Source organism: Bos taurus, chromosome 16, assembly GCF_002263795.3.
Source record: "Bos taurus isolate L1 Dominette 01449 registration number 42190680 breed Hereford chromosome 16, ARS-UCD2.0, whole genome shotgun sequence".
Classification (NCBI taxonomy): domain Eukaryota; kingdom Metazoa; phylum Chordata; class Mammalia; order Artiodactyla; family Bovidae; genus Bos; species Bos taurus.
Genome location: NC_037343.1, coordinates 13,165,151 through 13,190,899, shown reverse-complemented (window position 1 = coordinate 13,190,899; position 25,749 = coordinate 13,165,151). Strand labels below are relative to the sequence as shown.

General features: G+C 36.6%; 1 long non-coding RNA gene across 2 annotated transcripts in view; it reads right to left on the bottom strand.

The window, feature by feature from the left end:
* Positions 1–25,749, bottom strand: part of LOC107133223 (uncharacterized) — a 175,795-nt gene that overhangs the window by 132,582 nt on the left and 17,464 nt on the right. The window contains exon 1 of one of the 2 annotated variants that reach the window (XR_009490821.1): positions 20,680–21,417. The exons of the other annotated variant lie outside the window; for it this stretch is intronic. This is a non-coding gene — a long non-coding RNA (uncharacterized lncRNA). Of the gene's footprint in view, positions 1–20,679; positions 21,418–25,749 lie in introns of those variants that run through there. 2 annotated transcript variants of the gene reach the window in all.

Here is a 25,749-nt window from a genome sequence, read left to right as displayed (position 1 = left end):
TCTTTCATAAATGATCCTTAGAGTATTTGCCTGTTAACAGTTATACAGAAGTCACAGGTACTTATTGTCATCATAATGTTCTTAAAGCTTTCAGTTTATGAAAATGTATTATGTATGTGCCCTCAATATGTGATGGATTACAATACATATATTATTATTCACCAGTGTAACATGTACACTGGAGAGACTTGATCACATTTTTTGTAAACAAGAAGAAGATACTAAAAACAGATACAATACTCAAAATGTTATACAATTCTTAGTTTTAAAGGTCAAGTTGGGACAACTAATCAAGGAAAATTCTTAAAGGTTTTATTAAATATCTTTTAAATGAAAATGGTCTCAATTTATTTGGAAGATACTATCATACCACCACCTGCTAAACAATAAACTCAAATTCAGACACCAAATCAAATATGTGGGTTAATATCTATGCCTTTAAAATATTTATGGCACTCCTTTATTCCTCATGAGAGAATGCATCTGGTTGAGTCTTTACTTTGGCATTTAATTAGGAGTTTTTTACTCCATTGTGTATATGTACCATAGCTTTCTTATCCATTCATCTGCTGATGGACATCTAGGTTGCTTCCATGTCCTGGCTATTATAAACAGTGCTGCGATGAACATTGGGGTACACGTGTCTCTTTCCCTTCTGGTTTCCTCAGTGTGTATGCCCAGCAGTGGGATTGCTGGATCATAAGGCAGTTCTATTTCCAGTTTTTTAAGGAATCTCCACACTGTTCTCCATAGTGGCTGTACTAGTTTGCATTCCCACAACAGTGTAAGAGGGTTCCCTTTTCTCCACACCCTCTCCAGCATTTAACTGGAGGAATCAACCTACCTGACTTCAGGCTCTACTACAAAGCAAGTTATCAAGTTATCAAGACACAGTTATTAAGACAGTATGGTACTGGCACAAAGACAGAAATATAGATCAGTGGAACAAAATAGAAAGCCCAGAGATAAATCCACGCACCTATGGACACCTTATCTTTGACAAAGGAGGCAAGAATATACAATGAATTAAAGACAATCTCTTTAACAAGTGGTCCTGGGAAAACTGGTCAACCACTTGTAAAAGAATAAAACTAGAACACTTTCTAACACCATACACAAAAATAAACTCAAAATGGAGGAGTTTTTTAGAGAAAGCATTCCATGACAGGCCTGAAAGTTCTTGTTGCTTCCTTTTTTACATCCTCATCCATGGGCTCATCCTCACTTCATTTTATTTCAACACAATGCTGACATTTGTCTAATATTATTTCTGCATTATCCCTCCCAGGCTTTTGACCTTTATCCTCCAATTGGAAATGCCCTTTTCATAAGTTGTCCTGTATAGGATAGAAAATCTCTCTTCAGTAAAACACTCCTTTCCCCATAGTCTTTCCATATGGACAGTGAAATTTGAAAGTTCCCTATCTGTTAAGTTACCAACTTAATACATTATCTGTCTTCTTTATTTTAATGAAACAGTATTATATAAAAAGAGAGTTGTATATAATATTAAAGAAATGTTTTTCTGCTGCTTATTAAAATAGTAAGGAAGATTTTATTCAGCAACTATTGCAATGGGTGTCAGTATTATTAAAATAGAGGCGAGACATGGGACTCAATTCCAAATCAAGGACAAGTGGGGATTTATAGCCAGTGAACAGAATAAACAGAATGACGGAAATGGAAAATTATTAAGAGAAGATGTCAAGTGTAGGGGAATTCTTACTAAAACAACTTAACAAGATCCTTGCTGAAGTCCAGCCAGAGTGATCAAGGATGGGAGATGAAAAATCTGATCAGACACCAAGGGTGATCATATATCAAAGGTGAGGGTGATTCATACTAAACTGACATAGGATTCTTGACAAAACTGGGATATAGGCAGGCTGCAGGCCCAATGACAAGGACTAGCATTGAAAAGAGGGCTCAGAGGAGACTAACTGAAGTTTGATCAAGGCAGTGTTCCTTTTTACAGGAAATGTGAGTTATCTCACATTTTCCCCCCTAGTCCATAGACTAACTGAAGGGATTTGTTAGCTAAATAATCAATGCTTTCTCTGGTAACTATTCTTCAACTGTTGCAAAATAAAGTTAGAACAGTAAATGTATGCTATCTTATCCCAGATTCTGGTGAAGAGTTTCCAACCCAGTCTTTGCATATTCATCTTGTAGTGTTTGTTTCCCACTTTAAAAAATGCATTATTTTTTGCCAGAATGTGAGTAAAAGTTTTTGTGACTCAAAACATTATGCTTACTCCCTTCATGTTCTTGAATTTTAATTCTTCTCCCATTTAAACATTCTTTTTTTAACTCTTTCCAGATTCTCTGACATATATGCATATATCTGAGCTACTCAGATGTGTCTGAAATCCACTGCGGAACCATTTTTATCTTCAACTAATACTGTATACACAGTGTTAGATTTTGTTTGTGAGGAGAGGCTTTCAGCACTAGGTACTATAAAGAATTATGCTGATGTCCCATCTTTATCTATCTCAACATTTTAAGTTCTTTCCTCATTCCCCTTTCTAAACCTGTGAATAGCACTTTAAGTATAATATATTGCCTTTACCCAACAGTTTATTTTTGGAAATGTCTACTTTTGCATAATTATAAGAAAAACAATGTTCACTTACATGACCAACAATACATTCTTTCTGAAAAAATCAGAAAAATTATTCTAAACTTCCTTCATCAGTTCAGTCACTCAGTCGTGTCCGACTCTTTGTGACCCCATGAATCGCAGCACGCCAGGCCTCCCTGTCCATTACTAGCTCCGATAGTTCACTCAAACTCACGTCCATCGAGTCAGTGATGCCATCCAGCCATCTCATTCTCTGTCATCCCCTTCTCCTCCTGCCTCCAATCCCTCCCAGCATCAGAGTCTTTTCCAATGAGTCAACTCTTCGCATGAAGTGGCCAAAGTACTGGAGTTTCAGCTTTAGCATCATTCATATTTTCACTTATTTCCCCAAAGTTCAACAAATAGTCTGCTATTTTCTGGCTCTTTGCAATATACCACTGTGCTTAGTGCATTTGACCTCTGACATTCTTGTCAACCTGTGTAGTGGTACTTTTGTTAAAATTTCCTAAATCAATATTAAATAATGTCAGAGGCTGCAGTCTAGATGGCCTCCCTCTCATCCTGTAAACGCCACCGTTAACACACTTTGTATCACAGCTGGCCATTTCATCTTCTCATGCATCATGCAAATCAGCAGGGAAAAATTTTCCTCAAAACTCTAAAAGTCTTTATTCACAAACAAGGCCATGCATTTTTACTCCTTAACGGCTTCAGTTAAGCTTCAGTTCTTCACGGTCTACTAATAAATGTGTTTTTTTATTCCTTGTTGCCTGACGTTCACCTGCATAATTTCCTCTTCAGCTATTACATGACCTTCCTACACAGTCAAACAACATGAAAAAGTTGTCTTCTCTTAAATTTCCGTTACTACAGTAACTAAGTACTGGACCAAACATCCCAAGGAAAACAACAAAATATATTAAATAAAACTTTAAACTCTTCCTATCATACGTGAGATCTGGAAGATCTGGAAGATCTCACATATGGTTTTGGGGGCCCAGAACTACATGAAGACAAGAACACAGAGTTAAGCGAGGTGCTAATGTCAGCCTTCACCTTAACGAAATGTAGTATGCAGGAATTCACCTGCTTGCTGAATAATCTATAGGAGTAACTGCTAAATTGCTCTTGGTCAAGGCTGGATAGTTTGTTGCAATCCTGACACTCTCCAATGATAATCACAAAACTTTCTACTGGGCCTGAAATATCCCCAAAAAATCTCACCTCCCATAGATATATAGTTGGAAAAAGGAAGAGTGTGTTAACACTCTTTTAGGTAAGTGTGAATAATCTTCTATGATATTATACCAAAACTTTATAGTGACAGTTTCTTAACAACTTAGTTTCAATGTATAATTTGAAACTATTAATTTATTATACTTTTTATTATAAAATCTCTTGTTGAATCTCACATTTAGAAATAGATACTTTATCCCTACATGATTTGTAAAACAAACACTATTCATTAGAAAAAGATTAGCTGTGTGAGTTATGTACCTCCTCTTCATGTTAACCAATGTCATGAAATAGTTTTTTAAAGTCACTTTTGTTATTATCACCACTGACTTCACTGGTGAAGTCAAGTGTTTAAGTTTAGATACTTGTCAGTCTCATAATAGTGGATTCAGTTTTCCAAACTTCTAATTTTTCCCTCTGGTGCTCAAATTTTATCATTGGCAATAAACGTTCTCAGTTGTTCTCCTCCATGTGACAGTCTTGCTTCATTCACTTTAGAGAATGTCTTCATACCTTCCTATGTCTGAATAGGAATACTGGATACTGAAAGAGGAAATCCTCAGGTCGGTAGGTGCCCAATATGCTACTGGAGATCAATGGAGAAATAACTCCAGGAAGAATGAAGGGATGGAGCCAAAGCAAAAACAATGCCCAGTTGTGGATGTGACTGCTGATAGAAGCAAGGTTCGATGCTGTAAAGAGCAATATTGCATAGGAACCTGGAATGTTAGGTCCATGAATCAAGGCAAATTGAAAGTGGTCAAACAGGAGATGGCAAGAGTGAACAACAACATTCTAGGAATCAGTGAACTCAAATGGACTGGAATAGGTGAATTTAACTCAGATGACCATTATATCTACTACTGTGGGCAAGAATCCCTTAGAAGAAATGGAGTAAGCATCATGGTCAACAAAAGAGTCTGAAATGCAGTACTTGGATGCAATCTCAAAAACGACAGAATGATCTCTGTTCGTTTCCAAGGCAAACCATTCAATATCACAGTAATCCAAGCCTATGCCCCAACCAGTAACACTGAAGAAGCTGAAGTTGAACGGTTCTATGAAGACCTACAAGACCTTTTAGAACTAACACCCAAAAAAGATGTCCTTTTCATTATAGGGGACTGGAATGCAAAAGTTGGAAGTCAAGAAACACCTGGAGTAACAGGCAAATTTGGCCTTGGAGTACGGCATGAAGCAGGGCAAGGACTAATAGAGTTTTGCCAAGAAAACACACTGGTCATAGCAAACACCCTCTTCCAACAACACAAGAGAAGACTCTACACATGGACATCACCAGATGGTCAACACTGAAATCAGATTGATTATATTCTTTGCAGCCAAAGATGGAGAAGCTCTATACAGTCAGCAAAAAACAAGACTGGGAGCTGACTGTGGCTCAGATCATGAACTCCTTATTGCCAAATTCAGACTGAAAATGAAGAAAGTAGGGAAAACCACTAGACCATTCAGGTATGACATAAATCAAATCCCTTATGATTATACAGTGGAAGTGAGAAATAGATTTAAGGGACTAGATCTGATACACAGAATGCCTGATGAACTATGGACGGAGGTTCATGACATTGTACAGGAGACAGGGATCAAGATCATCCCCATGGAAAAGAAATGTAAAAAAGCAAAATGGCTATCTGAGGAGGCCTTACAAATAGCTGTGAAAAGAAGAGAAGCAAAAAGCAAAGGAGAAAAAGATAGATATTCCCATTTGAATGCAGAGTTCCAAAGAATAACAAGGAGAGATAAGAAAGCCTTCCTCAGCGATCAACGCAAAGACAGAGAGGAAAACAAGAGAATGGGGAAGACTAGAGATTTCTTCAAGAAAATTAGAGATACCAAGGGAACATTTCATGCAAAGATGGGCTCAATAAAGGACAGAAATGGTAGGGACCTAACAGAAGCAGAAGATATTAAGAAGAGGTGGCAAGAATATACAGAAGAACTGTACAAAAAAGATCTTCATGACCAAGATAATTACGATAGTGTGATCACTGACCTAGAGCCAGACATCCTGGAATGTGAAGTCAAGTGGGCCTTAGAAAGCATCACTACGAACAAAGCTAGTGGAGGTGATGGGATTCCAGTTGAGCTATTTCAAATCCTGAAAGATGATGCTGTGGAAGTGCTGCACTCAATATGCTAGTACATTTGGAAAATTCATCAGTGGCCACAGGCCTGGAAAAGGTCAGTTTTCATTCCAGTCCCAAAGAAAGGCAATGCCAAAGAATGGTCAAACAACCACACTATTGCACTCATCTCACACGCTAATAAAGTAATGCTCAAAATTCTCCAAGCCAGGCTTCAGCAATACATGAACTGTGAACTTCCAGATGTTCAAGCTGGTTTCAGAAAAGGCAGAGGAAGCAGAGATCAAATTGCCAACATCCGCTGCATCATCGAAAAAGCAAGAGAGTTCCAGAAAAATATCTATTTCTGCTTTATTGACTATGCCAAAGCCTTTGACTATGCAGATCACAATAAGCTGTGGAAAATCTGAAAGAGATGGGAATACCAGACCACCTGACCTGCCTCTTTGGAAACCTATATGCAGTCAGGAAGCAACAGTTAGAACTGGACATGGAACAACAGACTGGTTCCAAATAGGAAAAGGAGTATGTCAAGGCTGTATATTGTCACCCTGCTTATTTAACTTCTATGCACAGTACATCATGAGAAACGCTGGGCTGGAAGAAGCACAAGCTGGAATCAAGATTGGCGGGAGAAATATCAATAACCTCAGATATGCAGATGACACCACCCTTATGGCAGAAAGTGAAGAAGAACTAAAAAGCCTCTTGATGATAGTGAAGGTGGCTTAAAGCTCAACATTCAGAAAACTAAGATCATGGCATCTGGACCCATCACTTCATGGGAAATAGATGGGGAAACAGTGGAAACAGTGTCAGACTTTATTTTTGGGGGGCTCCAACATCACTGCAGATGGTGATTGCAGCCATGAAATTAAAAGACGCTTACTCCTTGGAAGGAAATTTATGACCAACCTAGACTGCGTATTCAAAAGCAGAGACATTACTTTGCCAACAAAGTTTCGTCTAGTCAAAGCTATGGTTTTTCCAGTGGTCATGTATGGATGTGAAGAAAGCTGAGTGTTGAAGAATTGATGCTTTTGAACTGTGGTGTTGGAGAAGATTTTTGTGAGTCCCTTGGACTGCAAGGAGACCGAACCAGTCCATCCTAAAGGAGATCAGTCCTGGGCATTCATTGGAAGGACTGATTTTGAAGCTGAAACTCCAATACTTTGGCCACCTCATGCGAAGAGTTGACTCATTGGAAAAGACCCTGATGCTGGGAAAGACTGAAGGCAGGAGGAGAAGGGCATGACAGAGGATGAGATGGCTGGATGGCATCACCGACTCAATGAACATGAGTTTGGGTAAACTCTGGGAGTTGGTGATGGACAGGGAGGCCTGGCATGCTGCAATTCATGGGGTCACAAAGAGTTGGGCATGACTGAGCAATTGAACTGAACTGAACTGAACTGATGTCTGAATAACTTCAGTTTTTCTGTAACTCTTTCATGTGAAAAATGGTGCTCCGTGAATAAGCAGCTACTAATTCACCCCACAACACAAACAACAGGACAGTGTTTCGCCTTACACAAACATCACACCTTTGTATGCAGCAGAAGAGCTTCATGTGTGCTTCCCATTTGTTCACACAAAGTTCTTAAGGATGTACACTTACTAGCTGGAGGTCAGTAAATTTAATAATTTTTTTGTTTATCAGGACATTCATAAGTTAAAACTGACTTCAACTGTGTGTAAGGATGACAAATACAATGACTGGTAGAGGTTCTGTGTCACTGCTTCATTTGTACTTAGGCACCAGCTGTTTACCCGCTGTTACTTTTGCATAATCTGTGCAAATACTCACACAGTAAAAAAGGCAACAAACACATTATTATAAAAATATTTTGACCTTAACAACTCCCTGAGTCTCACAGTCTCAGGGGGCCTCCTGAAGTCTGTGGCCCTGACTTTAAAAATCACTAGTCTAGAAAACAATTGGGGAGGAGGTTGAAAACAGACGTAGTTCTGGAAGAAAGAAATATGGAGTTTACATTCAATATATAAGGAATGAAGCTATAAAGAAATAAACAAATTCAGGACATGTTTTGGTTACAGAATCAACAGAAATTACTGCTAGGCAAGTTATGAGTATGAAGGAGAGAGAAAAATCAATGATAACCCCAAGATCTTGCCCTCAGGAAACAAAGAATCTCCATTATGAAGATGAATATATGCAGGGGCAGACTTAACGAGTAAGAAGTTGAAGACCTTAACTGTCACTTTCCCCCCTTCCCAGAATTAATTTTCAATGATAATCACTATTTATCAACAACTTTCAGAGACAAAACACCATGAAATACTTCTAATAGTCATGTTCTCCTTCTTATTTATATAATCTCCAAAACAAGTCCATCCTTTCAGTAGATCTTAAGTGCTAACAGACCTCCTTATTTCCAGTGATTTCTAACACAATATACTGCCACTGGCTCTACACTAAAGGAAATAAAAAGTGGAAAGGACAATCGGGCAGCGTGAGTAATCACAATAAATCCCCTTAAAAGAGCTCCAAAATTATTCGTCTAGGCACCTTCCTTACCTCCTGTTCAATGGCACCCTAGTCCTTGCTCTATCCTTGCTTCATTTTTTCCCTTATCATTTCCATTCTCTTACCCCCACCCATATTTCCCATTCACTATAAAGTGGTAGGGGATTTTACTTTTAATCCTCTTAATCTCTCCTTTCCAAAGGTTTCTAAGAGATTATCTTGGTGTTTTTACCTGTTCTTATCTGTAGGTATGGTTAAGAGTTCAGAATGTGAGTCTCCTAATTTTAGTGGATTTGCTTCTGTTGCTGTCATTTTCATTTACTTCTTCATCTGGTTCTGCAACACTTGTAAAAGCAGTTATTATTATTCTCTACTGTAAATGTACTTTTTGAACTAATGTAACATCTACTTTAACTGGTTCTTCTTTTTTTTTAAAGCAAATGTTACTTACATACTTAGGTAAAACTCACTTTAATTTTTAAAACTCAATAAGTTATTGTCCCATTTACAAATGCTTAAAGAAGAAAAAGAGGCTACATTAATCTCTCAAGGTCACTAAGCAGAAACTAAAATGACAGGCCTTGCAAATAAAGCCCTGTATTTAGAGAACCATATTATCTCTAAGTTGCAATAAAATAGGTGTTACATTATATTAATCTATATTGTTATAACATTATAATGTTAAATATAACAAAGTCAATATACTATATTAATACAGTATGTATATAATATATATTATATGTATACTATATAATATATATTAATATAGTATATACTGACACAATATATCATGCAATTATATCACAATAAATGTTACATTTTAAAAGATGCTATACCTTAAAAATCATCAAAATGATTTTTGTAAGAATTTAACTGGGGAAGATGTTATTTTTGCAAAATACTATATTTCAACTCAAATATCATGATCTTTCCTTTATATAAAGTTCCTAAAAATTATTTTTGCCTTGGACCTTCTTGATGAAACAAACATAGGTTTTTCTCTGGTGACAAATAAAATGATGCTATGTTGGTTCTTCGTCACAATCAATATCATGATAAAAGTGCGGGCACAATTAAGGTTTTTAGAAGTAAACATAATGAATATTCATGTGATTTTTTTTATAAATTGTTGAAACATTTCCTATGAGTAGTAGATTTAATTCATAGGTAAATTCATTCAAAACATGTAATTTTAACTTTCAGCACTTCAACTTACATTGCAGTTAAAAATGCAATATTTAAGCTAATCTTTCTTAACATTATAAATAGAATCACTTACATCAACAAGGTTTCTATGTTAATTCCAGCACTACCAACTTCCCCTTCATTTAAACGTAATAATATTTAAGAGGCATTTCACTGTAGAACTTTTAAGAGGATGAAAATAATTTTTTTGTGAAAACAAATTTAAAATCAAATAGCGAAATTCCATTCTGAATACTGAAGGACTCTTAACGGGCGGATCCCCTGAATCTTTCCCCATAGGATGTATGTATTTAACAAGTAACAGGGGCTTCCTTTTTTGCATCATTCAGTATAGGTAAGGTTATAGCTCACTGGTCCATAGCTTCTTGGCCATAACCAGTTATTTGACTGCATCCAACAACACTGACCTGGGCTTCCCAGGTGACTCTAACATGTCTGCCAATGCAGAAGACATAAGAACGAGGGTTCAATCCCTGGGTCAGGAAGATCCTTTGGAGGAGAGCATGGCAACCCAGTGCAGAGAACCCCATGGACAAAGAGGAGTCTGGTGGGCTATAGTTCATAGAGTTGCAAAGAGTTGGACACAACTGAAGTGAATTGGCACACATGCATGCAACAACACTGTGAGTGTCAGTAAGTGTCAGCAAATATATATTCCACTACTATAATCCTGGAATGCAGAGAATCAGAAATATTTGGTGAATATAATTAATACTAGACAGAATACTCTCTGGTCAGCTACTTGGTTCATTTTACTTCCTTTAAAGGAAGTCAACAGACATCTCCCCCAGTCCCAAAAGGAAGTAACTCCAAAGTTTCATAAAATCAAGACCCAAACTTCAAAGGCCACCCCACCATCTCTAAGTGATGAGTAGTAGACACTACAGCAGGTCTAGACAGGATCCTCCCTTGATTCATAGATATATCAGACAATTGTGTGCTCAACCTCCAAAAACATCTGCAGTGCTTGAACAAACACAGGACAATCAAAATAAGCACCCCCACTGACAAATGGGAAGAAAGGAAAGTGGACAGATGACATTGGTCCTTGGCAATTCTGAAATTCCATGGGCATTTCAACTACAAGAAGACCTTATACTGGTTGTGGTAAATGTTTCTCAATTAGGCCCTGTTCCACGCTCAGGAAATGGTCTCTGATCTCTTTGATCATCAGCTCTGTCTCCAAAGATACCTTCTCTCTTCTGTTATCCTGTAACCTTAACCCATCAAGAAGTTTTAACAATGGCCAAACCCTTGACAGCATTCTTGCTGCATGGATGAATTTTAACCAACCTTTGTTGTTTGTGAAATTTCCCCAAATTATATTCTACTGGTCAGGATTGAGAAGAAAATAATTTTTCCAGTAGTAAAATTTCTCATATTTTTGCACTCTCTCTAGACCTTTTCATTTCTGCTTATAAGCAGGCCAATTATTTCTGAATCCATTTCCTCCTCTTTGCATTTTCCACATGTAGCCAACAGTAACCAACATACATTATTAGCGTTCTATTCCCCACTTTCCTAAAAGTTATAAGGTCAGAATATACATTATTTGCATTACAAATGATGACATTTGACAATTTCATCATGTGTTTCTCCACTACATAACATAGATGACTCTCCCTCTAGTCTCTAATAATAGTTAATTCCTAAAAAAAAAAAAAACAAAAAACTTTTTAAAGCAATGTAAAATACGGTGTTTGCTTATTATTGCATTTGCTTTCTGGTGCCAGATTTGTATCAGTGAGGATAGGCTAGTATAGGCTATGGATGAAGAAAAAGAAAATACAAAAGAGAAGTGAACTCCTAAATTTCAATACTTGATGAAAACAAGAGTTTTAGTTTTTGACTGCTTATAAGTACATGGTGATTTGGCAAGAGTACTCTACACATAATATTCATGCAAGAAACTAGTTTGCCAAAGAAACTTCTTAAAATATTGCTGCTTTTGTATCTTTCCTTATATATTGGTTTTATACTGCTTTTTTAAAAAAAAATTACCACAAACTCAGTGATGTAAAACATCACTTAAACAACACCATTTATTATCTCATTGTTTTTTAGTCAGGGTCTGGGAACAATCTAGCTTGATCTCTTGCTTGAGGTATCACAAAATGGTAATCATAGTGTTACCTGGCCTACATTTCTGACAGAACTCAAGGTCCTCTTCAAAATCACATGGTTGTCAGCTGAATTCATCACCTTGTGGATGTATGACAGAGGTCATCTTGCAATTGGTGACTGCTAGCCAGAGTCTGATCTCACACCCTAAGCACAACACAGTCCTTTGCCACATGCCTCTTTCACAGACAATATGGCAATTCACTTCGGTAGGTCAGCAGAATTTCTCTTTTAAGGGATCAAATGATTAAATCAAATCCATGCAGAATAATTTGAGTCCCTAAAATCTGCAAAAATCTTCCAACTTTGGCATATAATGTAACCTAATCTCAGGAATGATATCCCATCTTGTTGACAGATTGTCCACTTCAAGGGAGAGAGGATTACATATGGAAGGTGCAGTAGGGAGGAATTTTGAGAGTCATCTTAGATTTCTACCTAAGAAGATAAGAATTTCTTAGCATCTTATCCTGCCACTCAATGCCTAGCCCACAGTTGACTTCTGATAACCCACTGAATAGAACTAGCCTTATGACTTTGTTGAACCACAGGAGGCTGTGAACTGCAATACTGTCATATTTCTGAGAATACTAAGTCATCCAATTGTTGACCCCCACATAGCCAACAGCTAGAAAGATGTGTAGAAATCACTATCTTGAAGGAAACAAATATTTGAGATAGCTCTACACAGCTTCAAAACCAGTCATGTGAGAAAGCAATATTTTAGGTTTATTGACTTTACTTACTAGTTTGGGTGTAAAGCATGGATCTGGAATATGGAAGGAAAGGAAAGTCAACCTCTCTGAGGTCAAAGAAGTTGCCTTTGGTCCTACCACAAGTTAATAATACAGCTAGCATTTAACCCTGTCTGTCTGTGCTCTATCCACTGCACCAAGCTATCCTCTGTGCATGTGGACTGTAGAAACACTGTAATATGAACTACTAGAGTACTGGAAGCTTGAAGGAGAAATGTTTTTAATGCTTGATAAGCAATTGTCTAATTCTTTTTCATTGATTCATCTGTTTATCAAACAGGTATTGTGTCAATTACCACATTTCAGTCACTAGCTCTGAAGCACAGAGAAAACTGTATCATGACACAAACCAATACTTTATTTTTTTTTTCCTTTAGCCTAAAGATAAAGGGTAAAGGACTCTTTGAAGGTTCATACTTAATAGTAAAGACAATCAGACAAGGACTTACCATAACCTCCTGAACACTGTACTCTCCTTCCTTCTTAGCACAAGAACACTTCTGTTCTGCAGTGCAGCAGCATGACAACGTTCTGCTATGGGATGTAAGTGGAAACTTTGGGATCTCTGGTTTAACAGTCAGATATAATTCGGATATACATCTCCACCACGGCCCTTGTCAGCATTCTTACAGAATATAATTCCCATGAAGATGATCTGCCCAATATCCTGGTTTCTCAATTTTTGGCCTTATCAACCCCAAAGATCTGTGTTTTCTACTTGACCTCATCCTGTCATCCGCATCTCTATCTTGATTCACAGCATGAGTTAATTTCTTAAGCTTTTTTTTTTTTTTTTTCACTTATTGTTGCAATGTCACATTACTTCCTCCTTGTACCTGAGCCTCAGCTAATGATCTGCCATGCTCACTGGGCCTTTACTCTTGCTGTTCCCTCTGCTTGGGTGTTTTTATCTGGACATGTGCATGACTCATTTCTTCTCAGCTTAAATATCATTTTTTAAGAAATGCATTCCCTGCCTATTTAAGTGCCCCATCTCCCTGATTACACTCCTTGACAGTCTTCATTCTCTAAAATTATTTCTGTTTGCTTCACATTTCTCTCTTTTAACATATGGAGGGGGTTTTTGGCCTGTCATTTTTTTCACTGACATATACCAAGGATGGAGAATGGACAAGGATTAAAAATGGACACTGAATAAATACTTATCAAACAGATACATTATTATATAATTTAGCAATGTATCTATATAAAAAAGCCCTGCTGGAAAGTTGTTAAATGAATTAATGAATGAATTACTAGTGAAATGATTTGGATCAAAGAGAGAAGGAAGTGGGAAGCACTCCTTTTTGATATAGCAAAATTTCATAAAAAACTTAAGAACAAAACTTTTCCTAGTATTAAAAAATACTTTAAGCATTACATAGAAGATATTTATTAAAGAAGAATATCTTTATCAACATGAGATTTTTTTACTTATTACATAACAATTTCTGCTATAGTTTCATCAAATTTAAGAGTGTATTTTGCAGAGTATAGTTTATGTTGCATACACAAAATTTCATTTTGCACAGACCTAAGAAATACCTCAAAATGACAGTAAACTGAAAGGCAATCATCTGCCATTTAAAAATAACACTGAGGTTAGATTTTTCATCAAATAATGAGGGTAGCTAGGGTGGAATACCATGAAATACAGACCACATAGCATACATACAAATCATGATGGGGGGTACTGAAAACTTTGCAAAGAGATCATTCAGAGCAGCTGACTTGGAGCCACAAAGAGAGACTTTTGTGATTGATGGTTGTGACAGATGAAGGGGACAAGTTCAGAAACTGGACAAAATAGGAAACAGTGGTTTCAAGTAGAAACTCCAAATCTGAAAGGATGGGGTAAATTCTCATAGCATGCAGCAATGTTAATTGAACTTGTCTACACTGACAATCTATATGGAAGCCCACAAATAAGCAGCACTAGAGATGTATGTAATGACAGCTACTGATGGCCTAGAGCATGAAAGAATAGATAACACTAAATAAGAAATGATTGTGTATTGAGATTTTCATAAAAATACTATTATTGTATGCAGCTACATGACCCCTTAGGTATCAAGGCATCCTTCATGAAGTCAGTATACAGGAGGTTGAAAATTGCCCGCAGGGTCAGTGATGAGGAACAGGACTTGGAGCAGGAATGAGTCACAGTTGAGACAAGAAGGAGAAATAGTATTATATCCAAAGAGAAAATGAAGTTAAAAAACAATGCAATGACTTTCTTACAAACTAAACGGTAGTTAAAAAGGCCCTGCTAGAGCTGTAAGATAAGATATAATGACAGCCTGATCAGAAAGACTGAGAGAAAGGCTTGGAAAAGGATCACAGTCCCTACTCTTCAGCAGAAGAGGTAAGGTATATAAATTCCACTACAATTAGATAATAGACTATAATACAAATATTTAAAATGACATAAAACTATATTTATTGGCCTAAAAAGATGTCTCTTGTTCATTGTTAATAGAAAACATTTATAGAAATATATACTTTCCTTTTTTAAATGATAGAGGAAAACATGAAGCATATTCCAATAGTAAAATCTGATAACTCAAAGTAGGAAAAATATGGATAATTTATTCACTTTTCATGTCCCAAATGTTCTGTTTTGCTTTAGACTAAATATATTAATTATGTAATAAGAAGTAATCAACATACCAAGAACCACTAGTTTGGAATAAGTAATTCAAATGATCTATTCATATGATTTATGCACATGAAGAATACACAGTGGGACACACCAGATAAGAGGGGGATTCAAGATAAAGACTAATAACCTTCAATGCAGGCATCAGGTACACTCTGATAGAAAAAAGTATCTGTGTGGCCAGTCTGAGCTATGAGAAAATGAGATATTCATTTTGAAGAGAATCCTAGAAAGATTTATTAGTATAATGACAAAAAGTAGACATTTTCATAAAGGCATTCTGCATCTAGTCATTTTTTAAAGTATTAAATTTCAAAATAAGTTTGATAGATCATAGTGTTTTAGTTCTTCCTACTACCAGTTCTGAGAGTTTACTGACTATGAGGTATGTTTCATAGACATCCTTAAAATAAGAAAGGAGTATCTACTTAATCTTTACTTGGAGGCAGATGTAGTATATCCACCACTTTTTCAATATGTCTATTTACAGGCTACCTGGAATCTAGACTATTACCAGAAGGAGCAAGGCAACAAGCATATGAACTTTTATAGCCAGGACTGGTTCCCTGGGTGTGTGACTTATGCAGTCATACGGGGCCCAGTGCTGAGAAAGTCCCCACACTTGGTTTAATGCTGTGATGTTGCTATCTTGAAATTCTTAATCATTTTTCAACACAAAGCACTTAATTTTATTTTGTACTGGGCTCCACTAATTTTGTAGCTGATCTTGCTTACAGCATGCTACAAATTGGAATCTTCACTGTTCTGAGATAAGATGGAAAAAGTCACACCATCAATCCCAAAAGACTAAATCATTGGTGTCATATAGCCACATGTTACAAACAGAGCCAAACATTTACTTGGGTATTGACTAAAGTGAGTATTAGTTTGAAAGTGATTAGGAAGTTTAGTTCAAAAAAGACTAAGTTTGGTTGTCTAGGAAAGTAAATATTACTGCTTAAAAATTTTATACAGCCAAGTATCAAAGCTGTGTACACATTTACGATTAACTTTGTTTTGAATTAGCTTTGTTTTGATTAACTGTTTTAATTTCTGCTATTAAAAACTCTTATGAAGGGTTTAAATAACAAAATCTGGAAATAAGTTGAATTTCTTAAATTGGATGGGTATTTGAACATGACTTTCCTTGTCAGGATCTGTAACCATCAGAAGATGGCAATTAGAGGCAGCCCTTGGATTCTATGAGAGTGCTAAGAAGCAAATACACTTGATTATTACATATAGGATTTATCCAAGTATCATTCTTGCTTTCTTCAGCACTTTCCATAGAAGTTTGTAAAGACAGGACATAAGCTGACAATGGTAGTCTTTAAAGAGATCTGCCTTTTTTTTTTTTTTTTTAATGTGAGAAGAAGGTGAGAGGGAAGAGATTTTTTGTTTTCCAAAAACAGCACAGCTTGGTGAATATGATACCTTCTCACAAATCCATAAAGAACTGAGAGCTTATGCAATTTTAAAATACCTCAGGAAATGTTCATGAATATCTTTTAATTCCAAGTCATTTAACTTGCATTTAAACATGCTAGACTAGCAAAAGCACATTGGCAATTTCATTGGTACAAATGAAATAGATCTGAATGGAGTGGGATTTGGGGAAAAGGAAGAAAATTAAAATTATTGCCTTTAGGAAAATAACACTTTTATAACATAAGAAAATTTTAATAACTTTAAGTTTATCTACCAAAAAAATTCTTTCTAAGAGTTTGAATTCAAGCAATTAATTGAGCTGGAGAGACTGGTGTGGGAATTCTCACCCCTTTAGTGGGGAGCCTGTACAGGGTAGCTATATAACCTCTTTCAGCCCACTGCTCATCTGCAAACTGGAGCTGACAGTAGTGCCTTTCTTTCAAATTTATTTGAAGAGTAAATGTGAAAGTATATGCAAATGACTGGCATACCATTGATGTACAAATGCAATGTCTCCTTTATCTCTATTTTTAATAATATACACATACACCACATGTATAAATGTTTGCCTACCAGTTTTTTTTTTTTTAATCTGTCTTTCCAATTGATGCAAAAGAGAACCCAGAGTATGTGTCTCACTCTTTCAGTTCTCCACTTTCTTCAGGATACCCTAAGCCTCTTAACTCCTCTAACCTTCCCCCAGAATCTGACTTGTTCTGTTTCTCAGTCTCAAGCCAGGTCAGTTTGTCCCATTATGTTCTGGAAGGGTGCATGTATGCATCCTCAGTTGCATCTGACTCTTTGTGACCCTATGGACTGTAGCTCGCCAGACTCCTCTGTCCATGAGACTTCTAGGCAAGAATACTGGAGTGGGTTGCCATTTCCTCTTCCAGGGGATCTCCCTGACCCTGGGATTGAACCTGCATCTCTTGTGTCTCCTGCATTGGCAGGTGGATTCTTTACCACTGAGCCACCTAGGAAGCTCCCTCTAGAAGGGTACAAACAGCTTTAAAAATTCCAGGTGGGAGAGGAAGGAACAAAGATGAACTCTTCCTTTTGCAACTTTAATATGTAACAACTACAAGGTAAACGCATCTTACCACAATCAATATTGTCTATCATTTAGTGTTAATGTGGTATGTATATATTCTACAAGAGTCCCTGTTTTCCTTTTCCAACCATCCTAGGGGCTCCCCTCTGCTCTCCCAGATGGACTGCACAGAAGGTAACATTGTGGCATCCTGCTCTAAGAAAAAGATAATCCTGGGGTTCAGGAATTATAGAAAATCAATATATAGATAAAGGTGCATATATTGAGCATATTTCATATAATCAATTAGTAGATAGGTGAGATGTATCTTGAACATTTAATGAACAAAAGGTAGGGTAGGGATGGTTTTACTACAGGAAGATGAACAGAGCAGACCAAGCTCAGTAAATACTGATCTGAGTGAAAGTAGACATAGATTACACACAAGCGATATATTCATAAAATTCCCAACTTCCCACTAAAATTACAAATTACTTATATCAGACTAAAACCAGTAAAGCCTCTTATAAAAATAATTAAGAAACCTTGAATGAGTCAGAGAAAATGGAGTGGAATAGAATCATAGGCTGTGCAGTAGTTATCATCTTTGAATCTAAGCACGTGGGTACTAAGGAAATGTATTACAGAAAAATTCCACTCCATATTAAGTTTTAATTTGTCCAACAATGACAAAGAAAAGACAAGCAGTTGTATTGTTTAAAATAACTACGTGAACAATTTAAGGTAGTTTAGATGCTTTTGTTTGTCATTAGGATAGCACAGTGCAGATGATAAATCACATGCCTGGGAAACACTACAGCTTAGTGAGATTCCTTTTATGTTTTGTCCACAACACACTGCCACTGCAATCTGTGTGCTGTTTGTATAACAAAGGCCTTTACATTATTTTATATACATAAAGAAACTACACTTAAACTTTGCCTATGCAGTTAATTGCCCTGAGATTGCTGAAAGAAGGAATCTTTATAAGGAATCTTTATAAGGAATCTCTTTTCCTTCCCGTAAAAATAACATCAGGGACCATGCTAAGCTACCTGAGTCCTGACATTCTGGCAGCTGTCCATTCTATATTTCAGCGACGTGGAGTGTCTCTGGGTTGGCAGACTCAGCAGTTTCTTCCTCTATGTTATGGGAATTTCGAAAATGTACATCTTTCCTGGACAAAGTATAACATTTAGTTGGCTCTCAACAATTAATCAGTGAAAACAGTACCTAGTTAGGGTTTTTTAAACTGTGAGAAATAGCCGAAAAGTGAAGTATCTTTGGCTAAGTATCTCTATGTATCTCTCTGTAGATATACATATTAACAAATACTTCAAAAACAATACGTGTACACACACCGCACATGCACATTTAAGTGGACTAACATTTTTTCTAGGAATTCAAGAGCTGTTATTTTAGAACTTAAACTTAACATAATCAAATATATATCCATTCTGATATAGCTAAATATATTGTGAAAGTGAACGTCATTTAGTTGTGTCTGACTCTTTGCAACACCATGGACTGTAGCCCGTGAAATTCTCCAGGCCAGAATACTGGAACAGGCAGTTGTTCCCTTCTCCAGGGGATCTTTCCAATCCAGAGATCGAACCCAGGTCTCCCACATTACAGGCAGATTCTTTACCAGCTCAGACACCAGGGAAGCCCAAAGGTTGGCCTACTGCATTGGGTGGGAGTTGAACCCAAGTCAACTGCTTGCAAGGCAGCTATGCTCACACTATACCACCAATGTGGTAAATTTAGCCTTATTCTACTGGATTTATGTGTGAACTCACCAGGTAAATTAACTCCATCTTACAAAATTATTCAATGTGGTTAATGTGCATGTTAAAAACTGCCGATGGGAAATATAGATAGAGTGATCTCTGTCAAAGGATTTAAGATCACAAAGCAATATTAGAACTTTCATGAAACAGTCACAATATAATATAAAAGGGATTATCAGTAGAAATTTGAAACAGTGAATTAAAGTAACTTGATCATACCCTGCAAATTATTCTTTTGTTTAATAATCACTGTAAATGCAATTATTCATTAGTTCTACAAAGTTGTTAACATAAGTCAATACAAAACTCTGTAACTGATGCTATACTATGCAGAAATAAGCAATTAAAGCTCTATCATTCACTTCTCTGAGTACGCCCACTGAGTGGGGACAAATAGGAATACACCTAGCATGAATATTATACAACTCTTTGATCCTAAAACTTGTATCTAAAATAGCACATGGTTATGATTAGTAATCCCACTTCTAGGTACAGAGCCAAAGAAAATGAAATCAATATCTTGAAGTGATAGCTCCACTCTTATTTAATCAACATGTTGTACATCGTACACTTACACAACATGTCAATTATATTTCAATAAAGCTGGAAAAACATAAATAAAATGGCATAAATAAATAATAAAACTTAAAAGGTAAATTGCTTGCATTCATCAGTTACTATGCATAACATTCTTTAATATGGTGGTGCATTTTTACATTCTGATCCAACATGTGACATCATGAGAAGATTGATAGAATTTTGTACTCTATACTATAAAAATACTGCAATTTACTTACTTTTTCACCAACTTAAAACATGTTCAAATAATTTAATGGTTTTATAATTTAATTAGCTTGAATTAAATTATAACACAATCTTTTTTTTTTGCTAAATCCCAGATCTCCACTTGTGGGCAAGACACATTTTAAACCGTGTTCAACAAATCAGATACATTTATGTTATTTTCCAGTTAAGGATAATGTTTACAACCTAAGACAGCAACCCAAAATGCAAATTCAAATACTTCACATTCTATGAAAACCATTTTAAAGAACTTAATAATAAAAGATAAAGTGCCAGCATTACATGGTCTGTGAGATGCTCAATATTTCTCCTCTCCCTACTTCACCTTTATCTCAAGTCTCCAGTCAGCCTCTGCCTCATTCTTGTTACCAGGGGCCACAGAATCAAGTCTTCAGAGGGCTGACAGCTCACCTGACTGTGTTCCCTCAGCTGGTCCCTCCTTCCTAACTTCTAAGTCTCCCCCTGAAACTCACCTGAAGCTGCAGAAGACAGTTCTTGGTGTGCTGATACCATTCTATTCTAAACACTGCATCTCTCTCCTCTTCATGAGAGTTAATTCCAGCCCCACAAGAGCTTGCAGACTAAAGGCTCCAAAATAAAACCTTCAACTAATGCTGTATGTGCAGGGGTGAAAGTTGATAAATAAACACCCATCTCTCCATTTTCCCCTGGAATGATTCAGAAATATGTTCTACATGTCTTTTCAGAGGATCACTAATAAGATTGAGCCCTCAATTCCCAAAATAGAAACCCACTTATTAACACACACCTCATTTGCACTTCTTTCTTTCTGTTTCTTTTTCAGTACTTTTTCATTTGTGCTTCCTGGGGTCATTTCTCAAGTAAAATACCTGTTCCCACATCCTTCTTCCCAGATGTGCTTAAGATAAGTGGAAAGTACTGTACTGGTTTGCAGGGTCTATGACCAATATAAAATCATTTGATTTCCTTTGAATAAACCAAAGCAGCGGCAGGGGGAGCGAGGGACATCCGTAGGTATAGATAGGCCCTGCGATTAAGCTTTCTGAAATAGAATTACTAGACGTTCCCTGCATAATTTTATCCCACCCTTCTGTGTCTGCTTTCAAGCTATTTTCTAAATGAAATGCCCTTCCCCAGCTCTTTCGATTGGACAATTTCTTAGTTTCAAGAAGCAGCTCAGATATTCTATTTGAGAAACCCACAGTCAAGCTTCTGCCATAGCAACTGGCATGGATCTCACACAGAAGCTGAACACGTGGCACGGAGGTGATCTGGGTAGCCCCGCCTCCCACACCGCAGTGTGAGCTCTCAGAGAACAGGGCCCAGACCGCACTCCTCTTCCAGACTCCAGCACAGTGGCCGGTGTATAATAATAAATATGTAAACACCTTTTCAAAAGCACTTAGAAGATGTCAGGCAATGTTTTAAGTGCTTTATGCATATTAACCCATTTAATCCTCAAGACAACCTCTTGAAGTACGTGCTACTATTATCATCATTTATAAAATGAGCAAACTGAAGCAGAATAAGGCAAAGCGACCTGAAGGTAACAGAGCTCGCAACGCGTGAGCCCAGGATGGATTGAAACTATACTATGTTCTTTTCAACTATCCATCATTGCTTCTTTAGAATTAAATATCAAACAGTCACATCTAACCATTAGAAAACATGATGTGTTATTTTGTTAGAGACCTTGATATATAATCTAAACTAATCCATGCTCTTGTCTACATCTAGCTTTGAAAGTAAGAACTTAAAAGTCTCTCTCAAACAGTAACATTTACAAAAGCAACAGCAATAAAAGATTCCCATCACAGCATTCCTAAATATCATATGATTTCTAACTTACCAATGTAGATTTCCTAATGTACCAGAAATTTACTTTAAAAATTTATTTAATACCTCATGGAAAAATAGTATGTTCAGGCTAGGTATCACCATTTTTTATAGATTAGTACTCTTAATAAAAGATTCAATGGTTATTTATAAAACTTGAATGATAAATGATCAATTCTTAATACACTGTTTAGCTATGTAAATAAAACCAAAATACTTTGTGCAGGCTCCTACTTACACAGGCTGTTAATGGCAGTAGACTCAGTAAATTTCAGAGAACCAGCCTCCAGTGACTCTGCAAGTCATGTTTCCCACTGTGTGCATCCTGTTTCCTGTCAACAGTGGCTATAATGGGCACATAAACTAAAATGTATGCCCCATTTAACCTGTAAATGTTCTGTGTCCTTAGCCCCTAGCAATGGAAATATGCCAATGTCTTTTACTTATTTTACTGGCATATAATCCCTCCTCTCCATCAGATTTGAGAAAATTTTAACTATCATGGAATTATACATTGTTAATGTCATTTCTGCATTGCTGGGCTCCTGATAATCTTAAATCTGGATCAAGAGTTATTTTAGAGTAAATTTATACCACAGTCATCTGAACAGAAAAGCTTGCAGTAAACATCCAACATATATTCCATTAATAACAAGTTTAAATACATCATCTAAATAAACCTGAGGAACTATTTAAAAACTTAGGAGTTCTTAACCAAATCTTAACTGAGAGATAAAGCTTCTAAAAATATTATCTAGTAAAATGAATGAGACAAGGTGAAAAGATTTGTTAGCCAAACTATATAATTTTAAATTGACTTTTTCAATTTACTAAGCTAAATTTTCCACAATCTCATTTAAGCAATTATTTTTAGGTACGTGATTTATTTTCCACATTAATTATCAATAAGCCAATAGGAAATTTTTTTAATTATTGTTTAAAATTTTTACTTACTTTTTCTAATAAATATTCTAGTGCATAGTATTTATGTATCTCATCAAATGTTTTCTTTTTATCTTTCTAAAAGTTTTTTCCAATTATCGTTCCATAAAACACAGTGATCTCTGAAGCACAGACAACCACTCAGTGAAACAATGTACTTCAGGTTTTAGGCAGAGAGTTTAATATTATTAGAATATTCTTCTAATATTCTAATATTAGATAAAGTGAGATATTCTTCACTTTATCATAAATAAGCATCCTGCTTCTTAAAGTCTTAAATCGGAATAAAATTTGAATATGCATCTGGCTCAAGAGTTTTTAGAATTTGTTCTGAGAGACTGTGGGTTAAATTATCAAGTAGTATTTAATAAGCATATCTTAATTCTGTACATTAAATAATTTTAAATTACATATTTTATACTAGGCAACTACTAGAGATAGGGATGAAAAATCAATTTATTTACACATTTCTATTTCAGAATTTCCAACACTTTTTTTTGTAGATTTCAGGTTCTCAATTTTAATTGTCAAAAGTGGCAAAAGTGAAGCAACTGTATTTTGCAGTACTCTAAAATAGCTGAATTAAAATTTTTGCTGTTGATGAAGACTAAGAAGACAGATTTGAGAGGTTTCTGACTTTTAGTAAGCAGCTTGCCATCTGGGTTTAACCAGGTTTCTGAATTGCACAGTTGTTATAAGGGGCCTGTGAACAGTGCATGGGGCTTCCCTGGTGGCTCAGACGGTAAAGAATCTGCCTGAAATGCAGATTCCCTGGGTCAGAAAGATCCCCTGGAGAAAGGCACATCGACCCACTCCAGTATTCTTGCCTGGAGAATTCCATGGACAGAGGAGCCTGGTGGGCTACAGTCCATGAGGTCACAAAGAGTCAGACACGATTGAGTGACTAACACTTTGGGCTTCCCAGGTGGCACTAGTGGTAAAGAACCCGCCTGCAGTGCAGGAGACATATGAGCCACAGGTTCAATACCTGGGTCAGGAAGATCCTCTGGCGGAGGGTGTGGCAACCCACTCCAGTGTTCTTGCCTGGAGAATCCCATGGACGGGGAGCCTGGTGGGCTAGAGTCCAGAGGGTCACAAAGAGTCGGACACAAGTGAAGCGACTTAGTACACATGCACGAACAGGTATATAAAATAAATACATAGAATATCATACACATATATGTTCCACTGCCAGTAAAATATCTGTGTGTCATAATGAATAATGTGCATACTTATCTTAAAGCATTAGTAAAACCATAATAGACTTTGTTATGGTACTTCTCAATCCACAACTGCTGAAAGTATCCCAACTGCCTTAGTGTAAAATTATACTGATATCCTAAGGAAAAAAAAAAAAACTTTACGTTCACAATACTTGAAAAACATTGGAAGGTTTGCTACTAATGGAAAAAGTATTTATATTTCCAATTTCACAGTATTTATCATTCATTTTGACTGGGACTTAGAAAATAGTATATCATTATATTGAAAGAACTACCTTTTTACCAGAAGTGAGGTGAAAGACATGAATGGATTGTGGAGTCCAAAGAATTTTCCTTTCCACATTTACATTTTTATTAGAGATCTAAACTCTAAAATTTAGGTATCAGTTGGAGAGACCACAGAAGAAAACTATTTGAACAATATATGTGGACTCAAATAACATTTATCTTTAAAATTAACTATTGTCATCAAACCAAACTCTCAACTATCAGAATGATCGAATTTTACCCTTATTCTGTTTCCTGGTCTTTAGTTGTAATGAATATATGTGTGGTTAGCAGAATAATGGCCTTTCAAAGATATCCAGGCCCTGCTCTCCAGAACTTGTGGATATATTATACACTGCAAAGAGGAATTATAGCAGAAGGAATTAAAATTACAAAGCAACTGACTTAAAATAGGGAGATTAATATGGATTATCCAAGTGGAACCAATGTAATCACAAGCTCCCTTAAACATGGAAGAGGGAAACAGAAACATCAGCTTTAAAGTGATGGCAAAACAAGAGGGTGTCAGAGGATGAGATGGTTAGATAGCATCACTGACTCAGTGGACATCAACATGAGCAAACTTCAGTGTGGGCAGTGAAGAACAGGAAAGCCTGCCAGGCTGCAGTCCATAGAGTCACAAAGAGTCAGACACAACTTGGTGACAAGTGACGCCATGGGAGAAAAACTCAACCAGACATTGCAGCTTTGGAGGAAGTCATGAGCAGCTTCTCGAAGCTGGAAAAAGCAGGAAAATGAATTTACTCCTAGATCTTCCAGAAAGGAACACGACCCTGTTGACTAATTTTAGCCCAGTGAGACACATCTTGGACTTCCAACCTCCAGAACCATAAGATAATAAATTTGCGTTGTTGTAAGCCGCTAAGTCTGTGGTAATTTGGTACAGAATCAACAGGAAACTGAGTTTGCTAAGGCATATGCACCTGGCAAATATGTAAATTCTCATGAACACAAAAAGAATTCAAGTGAAATAACAATGAATTAGGTTAACCCTTTCCTAATATAACTGCTGAAGCAAAATGACTTTTGCTGTGGAGCTAAACATGATATAATGGGAAGGGATTCCTGCTTTTCCTCAGAAAAGAACATTTGTGCCAGTAGGAATGAGGCAGAAATCTCGACCGGCACATCAAGCTGACAAATAGTAGTGAGCAAAGCACCGGACCAAGAGGGTTCAATACAGGCCACTTAGGGACCACATGGTCTCTACTTTGCTCATCACTCTGTTGACTCTGCAGAGGTGGGCAGAGCCACTAATGAGACCACATGATT